This window comes from Emydura macquarii, unplaced genomic scaffold (genome assembly GCF_026122565.2).
Source record: "Emydura macquarii macquarii isolate MOO-44397 ecotype Brisbane River unplaced genomic scaffold, CSIRO-AGI_Emac_v2 contig_2768, whole genome shotgun sequence".
NCBI lineage: Eukaryota > Metazoa > Chordata > Testudines > Chelidae > Emydura > Emydura macquarii.
The window spans coordinates 41,563,769-41,588,327 of NW_027132905.1; the positions used below are offsets into that span (position 1 = coordinate 41,563,769).

Sequence of the window (24,559 nt, forward strand, 5' to 3'; positions counted from 1 at the left end):
GGGTTTCAATACCCTATGGTTAAATTCTAGAGGCTGGATGTCTGAATAGACATGATTTACAATTACACTATGGACAAAGTCAGCCAACACTTAGATATTCCAACACTCAGTAGCTCAAGACAACTTTGGTTTCCTCTTACATCACAGAATCCTCTTTAAAAGGAAGGGGGCCCATTTGCTCTTACGATAAGCCTGAACATAATACAAAGACATGGAACCTTGCTTGATATTAACTAAGGCCCAGGACCATTATACTCCTCCACATTAGGAGAGTTTCAGGACAACAGAGCACGATTTTCTTTCGGCATGACAAACCAATTTCCTCCAAGCATCAGAAAGGACTGATGGTTAAATTCTGTACATAGGTGGCACTTTTCCTCGTTATCATTAATGAATAACAGCACCAGGGAGGCTGCTGGAAATTACATGTCAGAGGAGTAGTTAAGCCCACACTGACTGCTTGCAGCAAGCATGGATAGCCCAGCTGTGCCGGCCAAATTGACTAACTATATTTTTGCTTCTTTTCGAGTTTCCCCTGTGGTTTTTAAGTTAGCAAAGTCACAAAGCATTTGGGGATTCATGGGTAGGAAAGGTGCTACATAAGCATATTATTTAGTTACAAATATCGCTGATACTTGTTTGCAGAATATCTAAAACTTAGCAAGTGCAGGTTTTTTCCCCAATGTAAGTCACAAGAACTCAAGATTAGAATGGTGAGAGAGAGAAGGGGGGGGGGGGGATTTTTTGCTGCTGAAAGGATATTAATACCTTGGGGAGGGGACAGATTCAAATCTAAGAGGTACAGGGTTCATGTATTACAGCGGCGCCTACCTGGCCTGGCAATGAGCCGGCAGTTGCCTCTGCTTTCCCTCACTCAGGCTGGAACTCTAAACCGTCCTGCCTAGTTGGATTTCTGCAGTGGCTTAGATCCCCCGGATAGGGGGGACTTTTCTTTTATAAGCTTAGCCAGAGGGCCAAGTCCAAACTACACACAAGACACTCTCAAGCTGGACACACCTTCTTCCTGTCTTCTCTTCAGACATCCTTCCATCCACCCTCTGGGCTCTGCTTTCCTGCCATAGCCTCTCCAGAGCTCCTTTGAGTCTCTCTCCACTAAGCACCGACTTCCAGGGCTTCCTACCTGCAGACCTCCCACTGTCTGGCTTCTGTCTTATCTCCACCCCAGGAGCCAAAGCCCTGCGACCTGCCTTTAATTCATTTTCTCCACCTTGGGAGGTGAGCCAAGTGTGTCACAGCTGGGCCTGGATCTATCTGCCCGTGACAGCATTTCATCTAGGTCAGCGGTTCTCAAACTGCGGGTCGCGACCACAAAATGGGTTTCGACCCCGTTTTAATGGGATCACCAGGGCTGGTGTTAGACTTGCTGGAGCCTGGGGGGGAGGGAGGTGAAGCCAAAGCCTGAGGGCTTCAACCCCGAGCACCAGGGCTTGGGCTTCGATCCCCCTTCCCAGGGTTGTGTAGTAATATTTGTTGTCAGAAGGGGGTCACAGTGCAAAGAAGTTTGAGAACCGCCGATCTAGGTGACCAATACTGCAAGGTGCTGAGCGTCTGATTTCATCTTGTGGAATGACGCCCCAACCCTGATTGCAAAAGTGCAGCAACAGACTTGGAAGGCAACACATTCTGCCACTGATCGCCACCCCTCAGCATTCAGGTTTATTTTTGTCCTATGTGGTAGAAATAAAGAGATGGGGCTGGAATAAACAGGGTCATACACTAAGCCAGACAACCAGAGGGTCTAACCTGCATTTCAAGATTCAAGACAGCTTCTCTGCATACTGTTTTTGGCACTAGACCAAAAATTTTCCTGATCATTTCTTTCACAAATGTCTGAGGAAGGAGGTTCAGGTGATAGAGACAAAAACAAATCAATGTTGAAGCTGTTAAGCTGAACCTAAAGGATATGCTCAGAGAAGCAGGAACCACCATGACCCAGCAATACAGACCCACCCCTGAGCACCTGCACTCCGTCTAGCCCTCCCCCGGTGGAGATTACCAGCCTACCTGTTTATATAACTCTGTCCTGACATTGGAGAGAGGCCAACATCATTTCCAGCATTTTGTAAATAAAAGTCTGGTAAGGAAATATTCAGACCTGCTAGCTCGCAGGGCTATTAAAGGGTGAATGCGGCAACATGAGCATTCATTCACGTACACTCCAGCTACCCGCTGGTTTCACACACTTGCACAGAGATGGGGTTTATGAGTGCTTTGCTGCTCAGTAGCACTTCCAAAGCAAGGATCTCAATGTGCTTTACAGACATTAATGAATTAATCTGTGGGGGAGCCAGCTCAATATTGTCATCCCCTTCCCATATTACAGATGGAGAACCAGAGGAGATAAATGACTGGCCCATAATGACACACATTGAATCAGTTGCAGAGCAGAGTGTTAACCTCAGACGTAGCCACTAGCTCGCACTCCTTACCATACAATGATTTACGGCTGGATATTTTTAAACATTTCTTTGCTCTGTACTGTCTGTTGGTTCTGTTCAGCCACTCAAGATTATTCCATAATTGGGTAGGAAGCATGAACTCAGCTAACTCATGAAGCAGGAGCACACCAAAATGACAAGCTATTTGTTATTTATGAGAGGGGACCCGTTGGCCAGGCCAGATCTTAATTCCAATTTAGAATTCAACCTTTGGGAGGAGGAAGTGTTTTCTCCCCTTCGCTAAATATTGTGCTAGCACAGTTCAAAGAGCAGGTTCTTTGCAGCCATTTTGTATCCCAAAGCACTAACAATCCCAAAACACACACACAGCACTCATTTCGTTCCCCTCCCCCCATCTCAGATAAACAGCCACCTCTGGATCCCAGCCCCACTCTCGCTTTGTAACCTAGGGGGCCAAGAGGGCAATGCAAACAAATTTCCCCTGGGAGCTGCTGAGCCTTAGTCTCATATTTGTTTTGATTGGGGAGAAACAGACAGGTAGATGCCTTAGTTCTTGCTTCCTCATGTTTAGTAGGATGTAAGAATGTGTGCACGCGATGGGGACAGGGGAGCTAGGGCGGAGGGCGTGTGCGCACGTGCGTGTATATAAAAAGATCACTTGAGATTAAGTTTTAATTTTTGCAAAACTCCCCTTTTCAGAGACCAGTTTCAATGATTCCATTATTTATTTATTTATTTTAAACAAAGTACACACAGGCGTATCCTGCACAAGCTTTGATTTCTCTGCCTAGCCCTTGTGAAGGAACTCTGCTAAGGAACTCCGGACTCTCCAACTTGGCAATACTAACAATCATCACTTAATCAACTCTGAAATCAAGCCGGTTTTGGACATTCTGAAGGGAGAGGATTTGGTTTAAGAAGTAAAATATATATGGAGCATCTTATGCGATCACTGTGAACAGTCAGAGTCCCTAACCCATCAGCTACCTTGGCATTAGTGTCCGAATTTACCCTTCCCTGGAGCTTGAGACGTACCGATAACTGAAAAATAGGAACCGTCCTAAGCATCTTCCCCCAAATCGGCAGTTTCTAGGATTCTCCTCCAAGACTTTCTCTGGCCCAGAAACATCCCACACCCTTTCTCCACCGGCTGAAGCCAATTAAACCCACAGACCTTCATAACTCAGCAGTAATTACCCCCAATCTTAATGCAAGGTTTCAGTACCTGAATGGAGGGTGACTCTACACTAGAGCCATGCATGACTAGAAGAAGGGAGGGAGAGCAGTGATTTCATGGGGAGCCCTTCCAGGTCATCTAGGCCATTCCCTCCTCCTAAGAGCCATTCTGGATTCATTCCCTCTGATATAGTTTACTAAGATCCCAAAAGCATGATCCGGCTAGAAGTCTGGGGCAGGTCAGCCAGGACCAGACCCTAGTAGTTAGATACATTTCTAGCATCCATCCATCTTGTGGCTCAGAAATTTGCAGATGGCAGAGAATGCTTACAGTTCCATTTGACACAGAGTTTAAATGTCTATCTACCTAATCTAACCCACAGCTTAATCCACACCTCTATTGCTAGCCTTTAAAATGAAATCGGAACTGGAGGAGGTTTGGAAAAATCCCTATTGTCAGCTGCTTGGCTGGTGGGAGATGGACTTGTGGGAAGGGAATAGTCGCTTTCCCTTCAGAGCATGGACAAATGAGTTGCACGATCTACCACTAGCAGCAGCCTCCCAACTCCACCGCTGTAAGAGAGGAGATGGAGACCACACAAAAGGGAATTTTGGTGCTGAATCTGTGGCTTTTCAGTTGTCTTTGGTCTGGGGGTGGCAGGGCTCCCCAAATATGCCAAAAATCTACACTGTTGCCCTGCTTGCTAATCACCAATGCAATTCCCCATGTTACCAAACACACAGTAGCAGCCGAACGAACCCCTCAGGCTCTCTGTACTATCGACAGCCGCTTTAGGCTTCTGTCTGCCACATTATGAGTTCTTTCCCTCCTCCCCCCCAACTCTTTTCCCTAGGTCAAATCCTTTGCAAACCAAAACAGGGCCTTCTGTTTTTTCCATCAAGTTACACAAATTGTCTGCACGCTGCCCCAAGCCGGACCATTTCAAAACCATGTTGAATGATTCAGTAGTTGCTCTGTTTAAACACGCAGAGCTAATTCAGTTAACATCTAGCACAATCATAACAGACCTGAGGTTTGAAAACATGAACCTGGAAACATACAAACAAGCAGTTCAAGCGGCTGCAGCATCGCTTCCTGGTTTCAGATAGACAACAGCATTCCCATCGGGTTCTCATTTGAGCTATTCCATTCCACTTTGTTTGTTTCTATGCCTGATTTGCCCTCTACCCTCCCCCCCCCTTAGACAACATAGGCGTCACAGCCGCCTGGCAAGTCCTGTGGAAAATTCTCTCTCTTCTCAGCAAATAGGTTCCAAGGCCAGCAGGGACAGCTGTAGTCCTCAAACCGGACGTCCTGAACAGCACAGGCCATAGAACTTCCTCGAAATAGTTCCTGGAAGTTACAGCCTGGATCCCTGTACGAGCACCGTGTTGGCACTTATGAGGAGCTCATTGCAGGAGGGAGATCTGTAGCAGCAGGGAAGGGGACATATCAGTTCACATGGAACTAACTGTCCATCACCTTTCAAAGGGGTTTGTCTACACTCCAAAAAAAAAAAAAAAAAGTGACTCACAGCCGCGAGCCTCAGAGCCCAGGTCAGCTACTTTGGCTCCTGGGGCTTGCGCTGCAGGACTAAAAATACGAGTGTAGAGTTCAGGCCCAGACTGGAGCCAAGGCCCTGAACCCCAGCAAGAGGGGACGGGCTCAGAGCCCAGGCTCCAGCCCATGCTTGAATGTCAACATTGCTATTTCCAGCCCTGGAGTCCGGGCCCCACAAGTCTGAGTCAGCCGTCTCAGGGTCCGAGACTCACGGTCGTGGGGTTTTTGTTTGTACTGTGCACATATAGCCCCCTCCTCTGTCACCCTGTTAGTCTCCTTCCCCCATTCACGTCTCTCCCCGACCCATCCACTTTGGATACTATCACCTAGCCATGTTCCCATCCCCCTTCCTGCACTCGAGACCCTCCGACAAACTCCTGCAATGCCCAAAGTAGGTACACACGAGAGAAAAGACGGGAGTCCTGTACCACCTTAAAGACTAACAAAAGTCTGCGGGCATAAGCTTTTGTGGGCATGCATCTGATGAAGTGGGTTGCAGCCCACGAAAGCTTATGCCCGCAGAAATTTGTTAGTCTTTAAGGTGCTACAGGTCTTTCGTTGTTTTTGCTGTATACAGACTAACACGGCGACCCCCCTGGAACAAGAAAGAAAGGCCTTGATTTATTGGAGTGAGCCCACAGAGAATGGAGCATCTCCACACTAAAACTGTGTTCTTTGTGAGGACAATCTTTGCAGCCAGAGTCCCATACAATCCATCACAGCACAAACGCATGCAGAAGAGGATGTATTACATTACAGACTGCAGGCCATGGAACTTTCATGCCATATTAGCCATGACCCACTCCCATGCTTATCCCCAGAGAGGCAATTTAGAGGTGGTTTATTTTTCCTCTCCCTGTTCCTCCCCAGAAGAGTATGACAAGTGCACATCTTATTAACCCAGTGTGAGTGCAAACCCAAAAGAAAAGGAAATGATGGCACTATGGCAGCCACCCCACGTACAGTGCACTTAGCCCCACGCTCCAGAATGCCCTTTGTATTATTGGTCAATGGATGGGGTGGGAAAAGAGGCCATGAAAAATCCTTTTTAATACAGGCAAAATTAAGGAAACAGATGTCTCCATGTGCAGAACCACTCAAATGTTTTGAAATCCTATTTCAGAAAAAAAATGACTGGTAAACCTGCTACAGAGCCATATAAGCAGGGAAAAAGTAATTTTAATAAACAGGCCTTTAAACAAGACAACCCCATCAGCATTGTCATTGGTTCCTGCATGTGCTGTATCATTAGAGGGAATGCGGCTGGAAAAAATATTGCAAAGCTCTTCTTTTATTTAGATTAAATCTTAATTACAGCCCAGCTGGTGCATTTAAAGTGACAGCTGCCTTTAGCAAGCAAATTGAGAGCCTCTTTTCTGCACAGAGACAGAGGCAATTCCAGATCCACCCTGACCAAAAAAAAATATTATGTATAATAAAATAATAAAGCAGGCCTAGATTTTTTCATGTTGCTTCCATTCTGACAGACCTCGGCTATGAAGTCAGCCTGGCAAACTGAATAGACTGTTTTTTATTCAATGCAGCGGCCCCACCCCCATGCTTTAGAACAGATGGGCAGGACATGCAAGCTAGCCAGAACATTTCCAATGCACAGTTACAGCTGCATAAAAACCCTGAAGGCTTCCCTTGTATGCACAGCTCGGAGGTAAGATTTCAGAGGGGTAGACAGGAAATTAGGTGCATAACTCCCATTATCTCCTCTTGATGTCAAACCAGAGGATATTTGGAACTGCCACCAAAGGCAGGTGATGGCAACCTTTTTTTTTTTTTGCACTCAATTAAATTGGAAGACAGGGCTGGGAAAACAATGCAGCCACCTTGGCTTTTGTGCTTCAACCAGCTGCTTAACAAAGCCGCTTATAAGCCCCCGTGTATGTTTTTAAAAGGCTCTACTCACCAGTGGGGGGGAAAAAGGGGAGGTGAATCATTTATGGCTGGGTGATATTAGTAACAAAGCAAGCCAGGTATTGCTATATTGGAGAGTGTCTATTGGGATGAACCCCACATTCCTGAGCCGAGTCACCTGGAGCTGCCCAAGTTTCGCTTATGCAGGGAAGTTAGCTTGGGGCTGATGCCGGGAGATGCAGAATTTCGAACATGCTTGGAAAAGAAGAGCCGATTCACTGGCAGGCAATATCCTCCCCTTAGTATAAAAAATAGTGCATCTCCCTCTGGCGCAGCTCTACAGACATTAGCAACAGCAGGAGTACCAATGTGGAGCGGCTACACCTGTTCCAAAAACCCTGTTGTCTAGGGTGTGCCCAGCGGATGGTCTGTGTGTCTGCTCCCACTACTGACAGGAGAAAATACAGCTGCCGGTGTAGACACAGCCCATTCATGACTTTTGAATAAATAATAAAAAAAGATTACAAGCCTGTCCCAACCTGGGTATACAGATGTCCTTACATAGGCACTGGGGTAGGTTGCCAAAGGCACAAGTGGCAATTAGGTTCCCCCAGAGACTTTCAATGGGAGTTAAGATTTAATTGCTATTTACGTCTTTGAAAAATCTATCCCAGCATCCTGTCATGCTAGTGCATCCACTGGCTCCCCCGATCCCACTGTAACGGTCCTCAGCCCCTGAAGAAGAGCTCTGTGTAACTCAAGAGCTTGTCTCTCACCAACAGAAGTTGGTCCAATAAAAAGAGATCAACGCACCTACCTTGTCCTCTAATATCCTGGCACCAAACACAGCTACACCACCACTGCACTCAGCCCCTGTGACATTCTACAAACAAGCAGTACAAGACAGGAAGGTGCAAATATGCACAAATAACAAAGAACACAACATCCCGTTGCAAATGCAGGACACGGGGCCAGTTTCAGCCAGGCCACTGGGCACCTCTCTTCCAGGGGAAAACTGAAAGGCAAGTGTGATGCCTACTGCTCACAGAGTGGCGTAAGAGTGGCTTGGTATCACGTGGGCAGCACTGTGGTGTTTAAAAATACCATCCAACGATGACACAGCAGAATTAGTAAGACCTAAAAATAAACTCCTCCTCTGATCACGTACCCTCTTCAAAATCCATTGAGGAATATAGTACAACCGGTTTGGCAAATAAATATGGTGAGATTTCAGTTCAGTCTTTGCAGGGTTACAACAAAACTTCTCATAACCTTGCCTCCTATGATGCTGTTTTCCAGTTCTCTCTCTTTCGCAGGTGAGGGAGGAAGGGGAAATGAGCATATGCAATCACATTTCCATCCAACAATTTATAATGCAGCACTCATGCTTTTATTATGGCACCCAATGGACTTAAATCAGCCCATGTATAACGTAGGTAGACATTCCAAGGAAGGTCTGATTTATTTATTTTTAAGTCTTTTTCAGTGGGGAACACAAAAAACAACAACAGTATTTCAAATGACCAGAATAGAGAAGCGTGGCCTGAAAACACAGGACTCCCTCTGATTCACTGCATGAACCCAGCCAACTCACCCAATCCCTCTGCCTCAATTTGCCCCTCCATAAAATGGGGGTATTGAGTACTTCCTTCCTTACAAAGGTCTTAGAAAGGATTCCCTTTTTGTGACATGGCTTTACAGTGGCAGTATTAATACCCTCTGTTGGTCTCAGTTTCTTAGGATTTTCTCCTGCCGCCCATCCCCTTAGCATCGGAACACTTTCCACACCCAAATAAATAAATAAATAAATAAATAAATAGCAACAGGTGTCCCTGTTGGGCTTGACAGCATCTTGGGAACCTCGCAGAGTCAAAACTGTGCTTCAGATTGGGGGGTTAGTTTTTTTTTTAAATTTAGATTAGAGAGAAAAAGTCAATTAATTTGTATTTAGGAATAGAACGGGGGAATCTGTGCTAAGTGTGTCAGTCTATGCCAGTCTCCTGGTGGAAAGGCTTTTTTTAAGTGGAAGGTTTTGCAACATTTGCTTCCAAAACACAATCAGGGTCTGGAATCGCCTGATCGCCTCTTATTCCTGATCACAGTTCCATAAATGGGCTCCTCTTGTATTATTTTGAGCCAAGGGCAAAACTAATTCACTAGGGACCCACTATCAGCTACTCTGATGGGGAAACCCAGGGGAGAAGAACAAGATAGGGGACCTTAATGCAGAGGCGTAGCCAGAACTGATTTTTTGGCAGGACCTGTGGTTGACAGGAGTGGGCACAAGTCTTGTGTCAAAAGCAAAAGAGCTGCCTTTACAGAGGCTGATAAAAACGTGGGACAAATTGCTTAAAATCTGATTGCGTGGGCCTGCTTTCAAAGTGGGTGGCCCACCCGTAGCTATGCCACTGCAGCTAACATGGAGTTGCCCACCCAGCTTCCCCTGGGGAAAGTCTTGCTCTCACACTGGAGTGGGTTGAGGCATGGTGTACAAGAGGGAAAGGAATCTGACTTACAAAGGGCGGGAGAGGCCTGGAATTAGAGCAGTATGTGTCCCATGGAATTGTGTCCCCAACTCCAAGGAGCTGAATGCTATCCCATGCCCCCAGGACAGGAGCGAGCTGTGTAGATAGGGCTCCAGCCTGTTTGGTATTTAAAGGGAATTACTGCTTTTTAAAGTAACCAACAGGTTGCATCTCAAACCTACTCAAGGAAAGTCACTGCGATGCCTTGCTGCCTAGTCACAGCAGAGCCGGCTAGAGAGGGGCTACTCAAGTCACAGATGGATTGACCCAACCATACCTGTTGCAAAATGGGCACAGCAAGGTGGGCCAATAGCAGAGTGCCAGCCTCTGTCCTGCAGGGCCTGGGTTATGTCACTCTGCACCCTGAGTGCAGCTGGAGCATCTCTTTCTCCATGCAGCCATCAACTGCTTCTCCTCACAGCATTCCTCCTCGCACTACAGTTTCGCAACAGACCTTATGCACGGTTGCCATTAGGACATCCTCACCTGCACTGGGGCATTCTGGGGAAAAGTGACACCACCGCATCACTGGTTTTAGACCAAACCTTGGTTTATGAGTCAGCACTGACCATCGAACAGCAGAGCTACCAGAGGTCTGCGTTGATACCGACGGGACCTGGAACAAGTACTTTTAACAAGCTGCAAAAACCCAAGGAATCCAAACAGCGGATGTAACAGATACGACTCCAAAGTCAACAGATACCCCACACTTTACTGTCCCCACCAGGTACCAAGCCTGGCCTTGCAGGTCTGTCCAGCCGCTGTGAATAAGGCTCATAAGAAGAGGCAAAAGGGACCAACCCAACCCTCTCTATGACTCTGCTCTGACAATCTGTAGTGAGTCATTTTCCAGGCTGCTTCGTATTTCGTTGTACCCTCGAGATGCCAATGAAGTTATCTGCGTGGCAGTGACCTTCACAGGCAGTCCCTTGATTACTGACCCAGAAGGTTGCCTTTTTGCCATGCACCTTCCACACACATGCAAGCAGGCATCAAGCAATCTGCAGCGAGAGAGCTGTACGTGTTGCAACACAGTAGGAGTAAGACGAGGATCAAAACCTTCTTTGTTTGCAACCCAGATGTCTACAGCAGTTGCAACATACACAGTCTGACAAGCAAGCAGCAGAAGGGATTCTGACTTTTACTCCTAAAGAACTGCTCATTAAAACAAAGAACGTCACCCATCCCAAGATGTTTAGTCACATAGTTCTGGGGAACAAGGAGCAGGGATGCCAGGATGATTGAGGGGAAAATGTCACCTTCCGTTGCCACAAGCATGGGGTTTAAAATAACCTGAGAGACAGGAGAGCATCCATGAATCCTGATCCTAACAGGTTTCATGCAAATCAAGAGCATTCAGATTATACTCCACTGAGCTTCAGTCTCCTGTGATGCAGAGGAGAAGGAGCTAGGTCTGACCTTTCAATCCTGTTTTAGAAAGCTAGGGAAAAATATTTTGGCTAAAGGAATAGAGCAACACTGCCCACCCCCTCTGCATAGCTCTTCCATCAAACAATCCTTAGAACATCAGCCTGGAACACTGCACCTCCATTGCTGTTTGCTCACCCCTGCAGCAGCTTCTACCATCTAGTCCATGTGGTGCAGATGCTCCTGTGGCACAGTACAGCAAGCTGTACTCAACAGGCGAAACCAACGGACTTGCTGGTGCCCAACTTCTGCACTGTGGAGGGGGACAGGAGGAGGAACCAGAAAGGACCAAATGGGGCCGTTTTAGCACCACCACGAATAGCTTTTTTAAAAACGATGCTGTATTTTCCAGAGGAGGTTGTCTCCTCAGACTAAATGCACCCCAAGAGCAGCGCAATATCTGCCTTAAAGATGCCCACTTGAAGGCCTTCGTTGTGTCACAAATGCAGACAGCCTTCTTCCCCCTCCGCCCCAAGCAAAGCAATGTTTGCATTACGGAGACCAAATATGTTCCCCTGGACCACGCAGTCTCCTATGAATCCTTACTCCCCCCCCCCCCCCGGTTATCTGAAATGAAATTGTGGTTTCTAGAACGTACTAGGCCAAGCACTTGGGTTTTTCTGATTGTTGCTAAATTGTAGAGAGGGGGAAAAAAAAAAAAAAAACACAACCACCTATATTTCCAGTTGTGATCTTGTATCTTTAATACACAAGACTTCTGGGGGAAAAAATTCCACTCTCTCAAAGTCAGCCTGCTTTTCTGTCCCTTTTGTTCTCTCCAGCCCCCAGAAAGGCTTTTATTTCTGTAATTTGTCAATGAACCATCCTGTAACTATGCAGGATTCATCACTATGGAGACCTGCAGTGTCTAACATTCATCCAGCAGGTCAGAGTGCCTGCTGCTCATTTTCATTGTGTGCATGTGGATGGATGGGGGGGGGTGCATGTGTAAGAGAGAAAGAAGGGGGTGGAAAGATACACAGGCTGAGAAATCCTTACAACTGCCTGGTCTTTTAAACTTACTGCATGTAATGGACGGGGCAATTCTCCCACAGACTAAGTTGTCAATGGAACTATGCTGGTGCAAGTCAGAATGAGGCCCACTATCTTGTTTAATATTATCTGAGTCACAAATTTCAAGTGCCAACGCTTCCCTATTCTAAAGTTATATAGATTTCAAAATAAAACCCACCTGAATCCAAGAGGGAAAATCTGCATTAAGGTCTCTAGGGGTCAATGCAAAACTGAGGCAAGCATTCAATAAGTAATCCTGCAAAGAAGCAAGACCATCTCCTCTATTTAAACGTGTGCCCCAGCTGTTGCCAAAGACGTGCACCTGATACTCTGAGGTGCATTTCTTACGAACACCACCACTGCGGTGAGGACAGGGGTGGCAGAATCAGACTCTCCTAAGCTATCCAAACAGAGAGCTTGTCTCGGCACAGAGAGCACCGAAAGCAACTCAGTTTTGGAAAAACCGTTACCTGTTAGCAGCAAAGCAGGTGCATCTTCGCAGCCGTGCTGAGGTTTAGACAGTTTCTCTGGAGCAGAGCAGCCAAAGGTCTGCCTGGAACATCCAAAGGCTTCCTTGCCACCCAGCAACATGCGTTTGAACAGGCAGCTGGGGGTTAAGATTCATGCTTCATCCTTCCACTCCCCCTCCAACAACATATATTCCCACCCCCTCCAAAGGCTACCGCTGGCACATCCAAAAAGGCAGCTATTAAAATAGATCAAGAGCTGCTACAGGAGAAACAGAGTATCTGGAGAGCCCAGGCTTGGTGGGGAAAGGAAAAAGGGTTTGAATTCCCAGAAAGATTCAACTCAACATGGAGAGGGTGAACGAAGCATTGAGGATCACAGGTTCTTCTCTTTGCTGCTATTTTAGTGCACTGGAAGTCTGCAGTCTGCCTCCTCTCTGTACCGGCAGAGTCAAGAAGCTGAAGGGTGTGGGGGGGGGGAGGAGAGCAAAGAGGCTCCCACAGAGAGAAGCAGCCGCTGTGGTTTCGTTTCAGTTCTCAGAATGGGATTGTTCTGGGCACATGGTGCCGAACTGGGAACCAGCAGCACCCCCGTCCCCGATACATCAGCATAAAAAAGCCCCTTCCCAGTTTCCAAGAAAAGAGAGAAACTGACCCACTTCGTTAAATGAAAGCAGGCGGCCAGCTTCCCTAAACGTCCCTGCGCTCACAGACAGGAATGCAGGAGACTTAACCCCGGTCCAGGCTCCCCATGGCCAGAGCAGCAAACTCTTTTGGGGTTTCTCCTGTCACGAATCCGCTGGCTGAGCTGCTCAGCCTGGAGGTTGGGTGCAGAAGGAAGCAAAACCCGAGCGGTGATCACAGAGAAATCCCTGCTCTTCATTCACCCTCAGCAAGGCTTAAATACAGCACAAAGCCCCCCTCTTCCCTGGCTGTCATTTGGCACAGCCCCCGAGAGCTGTGACTTGCACTTAAAGTGACAGCTCTTCCTAGCCCAGCCTGGAGGCACATGCCATCCATTTACCACTATCTGTACTGGGTGCAGCATTCAAGACTGCCAAGTGCAAAGCATTAGACTAGGGACCAAAGCCTGCTGGCCACGCTTACATGGGTATTATTGACATCACCCAACGGTGTGCGAGAAACTTCGCTGGTGCATAATGGCAGACAGGGCTCAAGAGCCTTGTGTTCTACTCCCACTGGCTTGCCAGGCCTCTAGAACAAGCCACTTAACTCTCCTGTGCCTCAGTTTCTCTGCAGAATGGGGTTAATGATCCTCTCCCACCTTTAGGAAGAGCTTCTAAATCTATGAGTGAAGAACACCAAGTGCCACATATTCTCCTAGGAACACAAAATAAGATCCCTGCCACGAAGACTGAGCTTGATAAGTTTACGGAAGGGATGGTATGATGAGACAGCCTCGTTTGGAAACTGACTGATCTTAGACTACTAGTGGTAAATATGCCCAGTAGCCTGTGAAGGGATGTTAGATGGGGGGTTCTGAGGTACTACAGAGAATTCTTTCTTGGGTGTCTGGCTGGTGAGTCTTGCCCACGTGTTCAGGGTTTAACTGATCGCCACATTTGGGATCGGGAAGGAATTTCCCCCCAGGGCAGATTGGCATAGGCCCTGGGGGGGTTTTGCCTTCCTCTGCAGCATGGGGCACAGATCACTTGCTGGTGGAGAGTCTGTACCTCCAAGTCTTTAAATTATTATCTGAGGACTTCAATAACCTCAGTCATAGGTTAAGGATCTATTATAGGAGTGGGTGGGTGAAGTTCTGTGGCCTGCATTGTGCAGGAGGTCAGACTAGATGATCATAATGGTCCCTTCTGACCTTATAGTCTATGAAGAGTTTACAATCTAAAGAGATGATGTGGAAACCAAGGCTGGGGAATAGGATGCAGCAAGAAGCAGAGAGAGATCAGGGAAGTTTAGCACATATCTTCCTAGCGCCAGTTTTTGGTCAGAAGTTTGCTTGGTTTTTTTTTTGTTTTTTGTTTTTTTTTAAAAAGGAATTTTCTATCAGACCATTGCAGAGCCTAAGACTGAAATGGGAATAAAATGAGCAGGATTTTGGGCCCACGGACTTCCACCACAGGTTGAAATCCTGGCCCCACTGAAGTCAGTGAGAATTTGGACACCATCTAAGGATTTCACCCATAATCTATAAAAGTCCTACCAGTGGAATTAAAATATCAAGACTACAAGAGGATGAAAACATTTATGGGAAGAAACGTAATACTTGTAATACAGTAATGCCTAGAGGCTTCAACTCCTGGACACCCTTTGTGCTAGGCACTGTGTAAACAGCTGTTAAGGGAGTTCCAGCCCAGAAGAGCTCACCATTTAAAAAGATAGAGGATGTACTGTTATCTCCACGTTACAGATGGGGAACTGAGGCACTGAGATTAAGCCAGAGAACTCTCGTTTTTGAGATTAAGCAGTTTGCCCAAGTCACACAGGGAGTCTGTGACAGAGCTAGGAACGAAAAACTCAGATCTCCTGGAGTCCCAGTCCAGTGCCATAAGCACAAGAGCATCCTTCTTCTCTATACTCAGTGTTGGGAATGACTTAGCAACCACACTCCTACTGAAAGGAGAAAGCGCCCTGTCATGGATAGGACAAGAGAATGAAGCCAGGATTCAGTTCTATTCCTGGCTCTACTACAGAGGCAGTGTGACAGTCGCACTTTGTCACTTCACCCTTGTGCCTCAGTTTCCCCATCTGTAATATAAAGGTAATACAGACCTGCCCCACAAGGTCGTTTTGAGTCAAAGGCACTAGACTTTACACAAATATGAAGTGCCTCTGACGGGAGGGGTTAGGACCTCTTCTGAGTCCCCCCACAGGACTTTATATTTTCTTCTAAGCACCAGCACAATTAAGACAAACCATCATCAACATTTGCTCATAAGGAGTGTCCACTCTGCAGCTGGAAGACATGAAACAGAAATGCACTAGCTCTCCTTCAGCTAGCACCCTGGCTGTTCAAGCAGGCTTGTACTCAGGAGACTAGCCTGCTTGGACACCCTGAATACATACTCCAATGGCTAGCCCAAGCCGCCAACCATGCTACCCTCAGCTACGTAGCTATTTTCAGAACACAAGCACATCTGCCTACTCACATTGGGATGCGTGCTCCCACCTGCAGCGAGATGCATCTTTAGGAAATGACAAGGCTGAGTTTTGCTCAATAAACACAACAAACAAACACCTTTTGGTCCAAAATGTTTAAAGCCTCAGCATTGCTTTAGCTGGGAGTTACTAATGATATTCTCTCAATAGCATTGTGTTGTTCTATCGGAGGATCTTAAGGCATGTGTATGTGAGAAAGAAAATTAAAGGTTAACATCCTCAGCATCGCTGCAAAGTGAGTAAAAATTATTCTTCAACTTTTTTACAGAAGTGTCTTGAAGCCGCCACTGGAACTGCAGCCCCATTTTGCTAGCTCCTGTACAAATACAGTGAGAGACTCACCCCCACTACATAAACAGGGAAACAGGCACGCAGCAGTTACACAATTGCTGAGCTCACAAAGCAAATCAGTGGCAGAGTTAGGATGTAAATCTCAATCTTACCAGCATCAGTCCTGTATCATAGACCATGCTCCCTCCCAGTTACACAGTAGGAAGGTAAAAGGAGTGGCAGTCAGAATTCAAGCCAATGCAGCTGTGATTGCTCCTCATTGATGAGGAGCAGACAGCTTTGCAAGGATTTTGAGAATTAAGTGTGAATAATGGCCCTATAAAAATAAATATTTGCAAGCAGCTGTAATCTCATGAACTGAATGCAGCTATCCAAAGGGATCACTGAAATGGACAATGATCCCTTTGGATCAGAGATAAGTGCTTAACAGGCAGAACAGAGAGGTGCGTTCTCGAGCTGGGCATTTTGGTAGCAGATAAGGAAAGAGGATTTGCGCTTCATGTGGGTCGTCAGCTCATCTCTGTTCATGCAACACTCTCACATCACCACCACTCAAGCCCTGTGGTCAGAGAGATGCTGTTCAGCTGACATAAAATGACTACAGGCCAATTAGACAAATACCACTCGCTTTGTCCTTTCCTGCTGTTGCAGCAGCTCAGACAAATTCACAAGTGTTTACTAGTTTTCAGTACACAAACATGCAGCACTGAAAGCCAAGAACACAGTAGCTGGCTGCTCGGATTTCCAGATCTGGGACACAATTCTGACCTCATATAGGTCAGCGCAAATTCAGAGGAACTTAACCCCACTGGAGGCATCGGAGTTATCTTGATTCACACCAGTGATGTCCAAATCTAGCTGCTCATCCTTCGGGAACTGCAGTAGAGTAGCAAGCCAAACCACTAAAAACTATAGCATGTGAATTCGAGAAGGGGAGGACAAAAGGGCTAGGGCTCAGGCTGGTGGTGTCCCATTGACTTCAGTCGGATTCTGCACGGGAACAAGAACACAATATTGATTTCCAAATCCCAGTCACTGTAACGGATGTAAATATAGGCATTTCAGGCATTTAGGATCTGTTCCTTGGGTTTCTCTGCCACTCTCTCACCAATAAGCCTCTGATTGATCCCATTCGCCTTTAAATATATTTAACTTTAGCCAAAAAAACTCAAAACAAAACCACCCTTTTAAATGCTACCTTCTAAGTTTGTTTTGGGGGGGCTAAGTAACTTTTAAAAAAAAAAAAATCAGGCCATTAAACTGATAATATAATCACTACGGTGAAGTGACACCCATTTGTCTACCACTGTTCCTGGTTCTATTGCTCTGGATGCAAGCAGAAGCCGGAGATCCTTCGGATGGACAGCTGTCCTCCATTGGTCAATCTGATTTCTTTAAGAGCTTTCTCTGCAGCTATGTGGGTGGCCTCCGGATGTCGTGCTGTTAAGAGCCTACCCTGACCCTTCAGCACGCTACTTTCTAGTTATCCCACTTTGTGCATTGAGGAGTTGGCAAGGCTTATCCCTCCTCTGACAAGTGGGGCCTGCACAACCCTGCACTATGGAACTAAGCCTTGTCATGGGACTTGACAAGCATGGCTCTCCATTTTTATACCAGTGGGTCACGGGAGCTTCAGGGCTGCCTATTTCTTCAAGCTTGTCCAAACTGGGATCAGACTTTTCTTTAAACTAGGGTGGGTCTAGCACCTTTAGGTCACCAATTCGACTCCAGCCTATAGCCCAGTGAACAAAACACAGCATTGCCAGCCCTGCAGCATTAAAGTAACCAGTTACGTGCCTCCAGAATTGACACTTTTGAAAAATAATACACGTTGGGCTCTTTTTGGACCCTTTAGGAGGCATTCAAGTCACATTTTCAAGCCCTTCCCCATAAACCTGAGGGATAGAAACTTCTGCATCTGAATCTTTCCCATGCCGTCAAACATTACTATGGGCATGAATAAGATGCCACTCTGCCTGTCTATCATGAGCTGCTCTTTGCGCGTCCTCTGTGTTGTTAAGTCCCACAGGCTTTTCCCTTTCCAAGTAGTATTCGATGGAGAGATGCTTTCGGTTGGCTCCTTTTGGTGTTTTTTCCATTGCCCGACGGTACACCTGGCTTTTATCCACTTCTTGTATCCCTGCACTGGTTCCTCATTTTGGGCATACCGTCTGGTCTTCTCATTCCCTCCAAAACTTTACACCATTCCTTGGCTTGGCTTTCATCTCTTCCACACTCCCCCAGGCTTCCTGCTTTCCATCCAAACTTCTGTTCTTTCTGGGTTTCATACCTATTCCTACTGAAAGGCGGGTCAGTACATGGGTCCAGGACTGGACCTTTTATCATCTCCCCACTCCTGATCTTGTGCCCCCACTTGCTTTGACCCAAAGCCAACCTCTGTCCCTCTCCTTCTCCAGCATAGCTCTTCTGTCATATCTATTGGGAGCAAATGCTTTCAGGCTGCTGTTATCTGCTTCATACCAGTGTTCAGGGCTTAGTGTGGCCTGTTGTAAAACCCCTTTGCACATCTATGGTGCCAAAAAATAATCATTAGACCTACACAGAACAGAACCATTCATTGCGATTAGGATGTGTTTACTGTGGGTGGGAGGAGGGAGTCTAATTAACAGGTCAATCGTTTGCCACGCAATAATTTGCAAATTATACTCGGCATAATCTAAAAATCCTCTTGATTACGATCAGCCACACAACCACCGATTTTGCAGGGACTCCTCTTGCTTGTATCCAAAGGCAGCCCTGGCACAGCCTTGCGGCTCACTGTCTCTTTTACCCTAGGGACAAGAGGCACTCATGAAAAATATGAACCAGCATCTGAACAAGAGCCATTATGGGCAAAAGCTGGTGTTACGTCTTGACTGTATTTGGGATTCAGCAGCAAGAATCCTAACCTTTCCCATGAATCAAATCCACAGGCGCTGCACTTTGCTAAACTAAACCCAGGTGTTGATATGACTCTCTACTGAATACAATTTCGCCACAGCCTTGGTTTGGGCTAGATCAAATCTACAGAGCATCAGGACATACCACAAGCCCTGTGCATTTGTTCAGGGGGATGTGCAGGGCAGAATGAGACTCGGGGTGGGTGAAAGGCAGGGACACGATATTCTTTTGTGACAGGCTATATTTTGTTTCAACACGGGATGAGAACTGCTGCTGATCTTCGGATGAATTGTATTTTTAAATTGTCAAAAATGCCTTGTGCCCAAAGTAGGTGCTTTAATAGCTAAATAAAAATCCAAGCAGGTTACCATGCAAAATGCTCGCACAATGGGCCTGCAGAGGAAGTCAGATAGTCACAAACACAGTTAACCAAGAAGTGAAAGGTTTCATATCTCATTGCCAAGCCATCAACCCCCACACCACCTACCTCTGGTCTGAAGCAGACAATTCATTTATGCTTTGTACCACATCAATGACAGGGATAATTTTCCCTATACTGTTAGAATTTGTGTGGCCTAAATTTTGCAAATTGGCATTCACCAGAAAATTGCAAAAGCTCAATTCTGGCACAGAACAAATGAAAGAGAGAGAGGGGATGATGTTTCTGTAGGTTAAACATCAGAGTCAGCTTGGAAGAAAGCCAAGTCTCCGATGACAGACTATACCCAGCAGCAAACTTTTAAACACTACAGCTGCCACCCTTTTCAAAAAAAAAAAAAAAGGAACAAGGACAAACCTTTTCCATGTCACTTGTAAGCACTTTGGCTTGTTCATATGCCCTATACCTCATTTGCTCTTAGACAGACCATATTTAACTATGAACAACAAAGATGGTATGTATTAATATGCCTTTGCCCAAGGATTAGTGTCTCACCATTTCATTACACAGAATGTTTTGTATAAAGCAGCAACATGCCATCTTGAAATAGCCGCACATTCAATGAGAAACCACTAAAAAAATAACTCAGCAAGCGCTATGCATAAAGACAGCACATGGTGAATGCAGCTCACTGTTGTGATCAATGCTTGTCCTTGACAAATGCCATCCCATTGATCCTTTTTGTCTAAATTGAATTTTACATCCATCTTACGCTGGCTTTATTCTAGTCTGGAACTGCTATATGCAGGCAAGACCTTGCCTGACCCTTCCAATGTATGGAAGAAGAGCAGCAACGACGACAATCTCTTAACATCCTTCCCTTTACCTTGATAAAGACAGTGCTCCGGATTATCCCAGTGGTATCAGATTTACTACTATGCAGTAACCTTATCATGCAAGCCTCTCTCAGAAACGTGACCCCTGCTTCAAAGTTTCCCCCGAACCAGCAAATACTCTCTGAGCAAGTCCCAAAAGTGGGAGAAGTTGGCAAAATTAAGACACGAACTGAATTTTTAAAAGCCGGTATTTACGTGTGTTATGTAGTGCCCAGATGCTCCAACCGAGTTCAGAGCCCGTTGTGCCAGGTGCTGTACAAACACATAGTAAGAGAGAGTCCTTGCCCCGAACAGCTTTCAATCTAATCAGACAAAAGGGTACGTCTACACTGCAGTCAGGATGTGTGATTGCAACACGTGTAGATGAGCTAACTTTAATCTACCTAGTTTATGGACTGACAGCAGCAAAGCCATGTGTCCATACCTGTGCTACCATTGCTTAACTTCTGGCTCAGTCCAGACCAGTCTGATGAACAAGTTCTACAGCCTCTGAAAACAGACCTTTATCATGGAAATGCTGCCAAAACATTAAGTGGAGCACTACTCCACTGTGCACTACATTGCCTATCTGGAGCAAAGAGTACTTTTAGCAAGTCTGCTCAATACTGAACAACTGATTAAAAAAAAGTTGCATAATAGTTAGTCATGACAAACCTCTATTTATCCCAGCCAATGTTCATGCTACCCTCCTGTTACACATATCCCAGACCTGTCAAAAACTCCTCTTTTACCCCGGTCAACCAAAAATAAGCAGCTCTGGTTTCCCATTATAAACACGCCTTTCCCTGCCCCGAATAGAGGCGAACACAGCCCCAGTCAAGGTCTGCTTGAAATTGAGGTTTACAAGACACCAACAGCCTAATCCTGTAGAGCAGTGTTTCTCAACCTTTTAAGTAGCAAGTACCTCCTAACTTCTGAACAGTTTAATAAGTCCCCCAACACTCAATTTTCCACGGGATTTTATATTTACAGACTAATGTGAGACATATGTTGGAACAAGGGCTGACTATATAAGGCCGTGATATGACAGATGTCAGATCTAGTGTGGGCAGGGTTACCACCTTTACACCAGGGGTGCGCAACTCAAGTATGAACCTGGGCTAGAGGTGATGTTGGCCAAAGCTAGAGCAGTGAAATTGACAAGTTTTCTGGGCACTGGTTTTGAGCCAGGGAGGGGGCTGCCACCCAATCTGAGCTGGGGCAGAGGAGGCTTCTGCACTGGCTGGGACCCAGGGATGTAGGCAGGCGGCTGCTGCCTGTCTTCAAGCCGGGGCACTTGAGGCTGTCCCTCGGCTTGCAGCCAGGGAACGGGTGGCTGCCACCCAACTGTGAACCCAGCTTATGAGATGCAGGAGGCTGCCAGTGGGCTCTCACCTGGGACCCAGCGGGAAGTGGGAGGCTGCTGCTGCCCATCTCCCCCCAGAAGCTAGCAACTGTCACCTGCCTCCCAGCTGGGAGCTGTGACCAGGCGGGAAGCAGATGGCTGGAGCTTGGCTTTCCCAGAAGCCGGGGGCTGCCACACACCTCCCATCTGGGAGCTGGGACTGAATGGGAAGTGGGCAGCTGCCACCCGCCTCCTCTTCACTCTGTTTTTCCCCAGGTACCCCCTGCCTGTGTCTCACGTACCCCTAGGTTGAGAAACTATGCTGTAGAGCAATTAATCCTACTGGCTTCTGCTGGATGCATGAACTTTCTGGCTGCAAATTGGTGAGGGGCCAGTATTCAACTGCCCTCTGAAGAATTAAGGAGGATTAGAAGCAGAAGTCCAGGCTGGGCATTTCATGGACCTATCCTTTATTACATTACCCCTCTCCCCCAAGACAATTACTCACAAGCATGCTGAATTTCCTTCCAGCCCTTGGTGCACCGTCTCCCCTTCAAGCACAAGGAAACCATACTGTCTGTTCCAGCAATTTGCTGTAATGACATCTGATAATTTGCAGATTGCAGCCTAGAACCTTGAAAGGCTCAGTCAATGAAGCTGATCAAACCCAGCTCTTTGTCCATATGGTATTTCAGAGCCAGATCTTGATCAGATTTCAGTGCCAGAAAAAACAAATCTCCAGGAGTGGTTGCTTTAAAGGCAAGTCATTGTCTGGCACGACCTGAAAGGATTAGGATGATTTTTCATGTGGTATACAGTGGTCTCGTGCTGGGATGACGTTCAATTTCTCCCATTCCAGACCCCCACAGCATAAAGACAACACCTGACAGTTTGCCAGGTAGAGTGGAAGGGAGTAGATGTAAGCACTAAGAGACCCCTGACCTGATTCTTCATCACTCTGCTCTTAGCATAGCAATTTACCATAATACAAAATGGGTGCAGACCGCCACGGGCTCTGAACAATAGTCAAGCACCTGCTCTTTATCGGTGTGAACGGCTACACAAGGCATAGCAGAACAGAGAATCAGACCCCTAATGTTCTGCAGACATTTGGCACGCAGGTACTCTGTAGGGGCTGGGTTGTGCTGACAGCAGGCTGTTGGATAGCTTAGTTTCATTGTACTTTTAATTATCCAGTAGGGTACCCACAGCATTGGATAGCAGGTCTTTTCACATCTATATAGCATGCTGAAAAAGTAAACACAAAATATTCCAGGTTAGGAAAGAAGCCATGAATATGACCTGGAAGACACTGGAGCATACAGAGATGAGCAGTGGATTCCAACATCTAAGGGTGTGTTTTCACTGCACAGTTAACTCAGGCTCTGACCAGGGTGTTGCCCTAACCCAGCTCCCATCTACACAAAAACCCCCCTGACCAGTGGTGTTTTTGCCACAGGCTAGCTGGCGGCGGCGGGGAGGGGGGCGGGGGGGGCATGGGAGGGGGGAATTATAGGCTAAAGCCCAAGTGCTGCTCACTTGGGCTGGCAACCAGCCCACTTTGCAGTGAGGATGCAGGCTAATAAATAAATAAATCACTCAAAGGCTGATAGTCCTCCAATTCCTTCCGCAGTTCCCGCCATGTGCCAAGGACAGCCAAGTTCTCCCACAATTCACTGGGAATCAGAGCGCCTCAGTTTCCTGCAGCACAAAGAATTGTGGGACGTGCCCCCAGAGGTCCCAGCAACACAGAAGTGCAGTATTAGTAGCACACAGTAACCTGAGCCTGGCTTTTCGGTGTGGCTGCTCAAAGCTGGGTGCAGATCCCCTGCCTTAATTCTGCACAGAAGACATGCCCCAACAGAACCACAGTAGGAATAATGGACAGTAATAGCTGCACCTAGGCGAGCGGCACTTCTTCCGGATGACAAAACAAGAAGCTGATACCACAGGCTCTGTGGCACAGATCAAGGCAGGAGTAAGATCTCAGATGAATCTTATTGCCTGCCCTGCCAAGTTTCAGATTCCCCTTCAAGCAGAAGGTCAGCACTGAACCCCTGTCGATTTTCAGCACAGGCCTTGCCCTTTCTCTGTTGGGAGAACAGATCAAGCCATTTAAGTCTAATCTGTCCTGATGCCTGGGGCCAGAGAGGCACTAGCTGCTCAAGAAGAGAAGGAATTGTGTAGTTGCTTTCTCTTTTGACATTTAAAATAGGTTTTAGGGATCAGGTTTGTTAACGTCAGCTGATTTACTAGCTGGAAACCTGCTTTAGAATACTACTTCCCATCCTTCCTCCCTTGAGCTAAGCACTTTAGGAAGAGCGGGAGAACACTCTGCACACAGGGGGACAGAGAGGTGAACAACTTGCCCAAGATTCACAGTGAACTGGTGGCAGAACTAGGAATGGTTCCCAAATCTCCTGATTCCCTATCCAATGCCCTGGCCACAGACCATGCCTGCCATAACCTCTAATCCATCTCTCCATATTCATGCACAGCTACCACTGACAAAGACAGTTCCCTGGGGGAAGGAGAAGATGTAACCAGTTGTCCAAACCGCATTTCAGCATTCACAGGGCACACGGGAAGCCCCACTGATGCTAGGTTAGAGTAGGACAGACACCTAAAAGGGGTCCAGACAGCGGCTTAACCCAGAAGTTTGATTTTGCCACCCTACTGGCATTCCCGTGTATTTAACCCTTCCAAACCTTCTCTCTTTGCTGCCACTTTCAAGACTCTGCAGGACCTAAATCCTATGAGTAGCTCTCTGAAGGATAAGGAGTCAGGCCCTGATCCTGAGCGGTGTTGAGCACCTACAGCTCTCATTGAGTGGGGGGCTGGAGCCTCAAAATCCCCTCTGATCCAGAGAAAAAGTGACAGCTGTCTGTCTTTCCTCCCTCTCCCCCCTTTTAAAAGGAATTGATGGTTATTCAAATGGCATTTACTCCACAGGGCAAGAAGAATTCTAAGGGGCCAGGACTGTATCCACAGTGTTTATGGCTAACCAAGTGTTAAGACTCATCCAAGTCCCTTGTGGCCAAGATCTTACTCTCCCCACACTTGAGAGTGATCACTCATCAGATGCACCGAGACTCTCTGCTTGATGAGATCCCCCCACCCCCCATTGCCTGGGTGCTGTAGTTCCACTAAGAGCCTAGGACAGCAACAAGACA

General features: G+C 46.8%; 1 protein-coding gene across 9 annotated transcripts in view; it reads right to left on the reverse strand.

Moving 5' to 3' along the window:
* MIB2 (MIB E3 ubiquitin protein ligase 2) overlaps window positions 1–24,559 on the reverse strand; it is a 104,749-nt gene that overhangs the window by 74,297 nt on the left and 5,893 nt on the right. The window contains exon 1 of one of the 9 annotated variants that reach the window (XM_067567215.1): window positions 21,895–22,518. The exons of 5 other annotated variants lie outside the window; for them this stretch is intronic. The gene's annotated coding sequence lies outside the window, so the exon portion shown is untranslated. Of the gene's footprint in view, window positions 1–4,658; window positions 4,700–7,836; window positions 8,275–21,894; window positions 22,519–24,559 lie in introns of those variants that run through there. 3 more of the 9 variants (XM_067567212.1, XM_067567213.1, XM_067567217.1) reach the window with 3 other exon arrangements.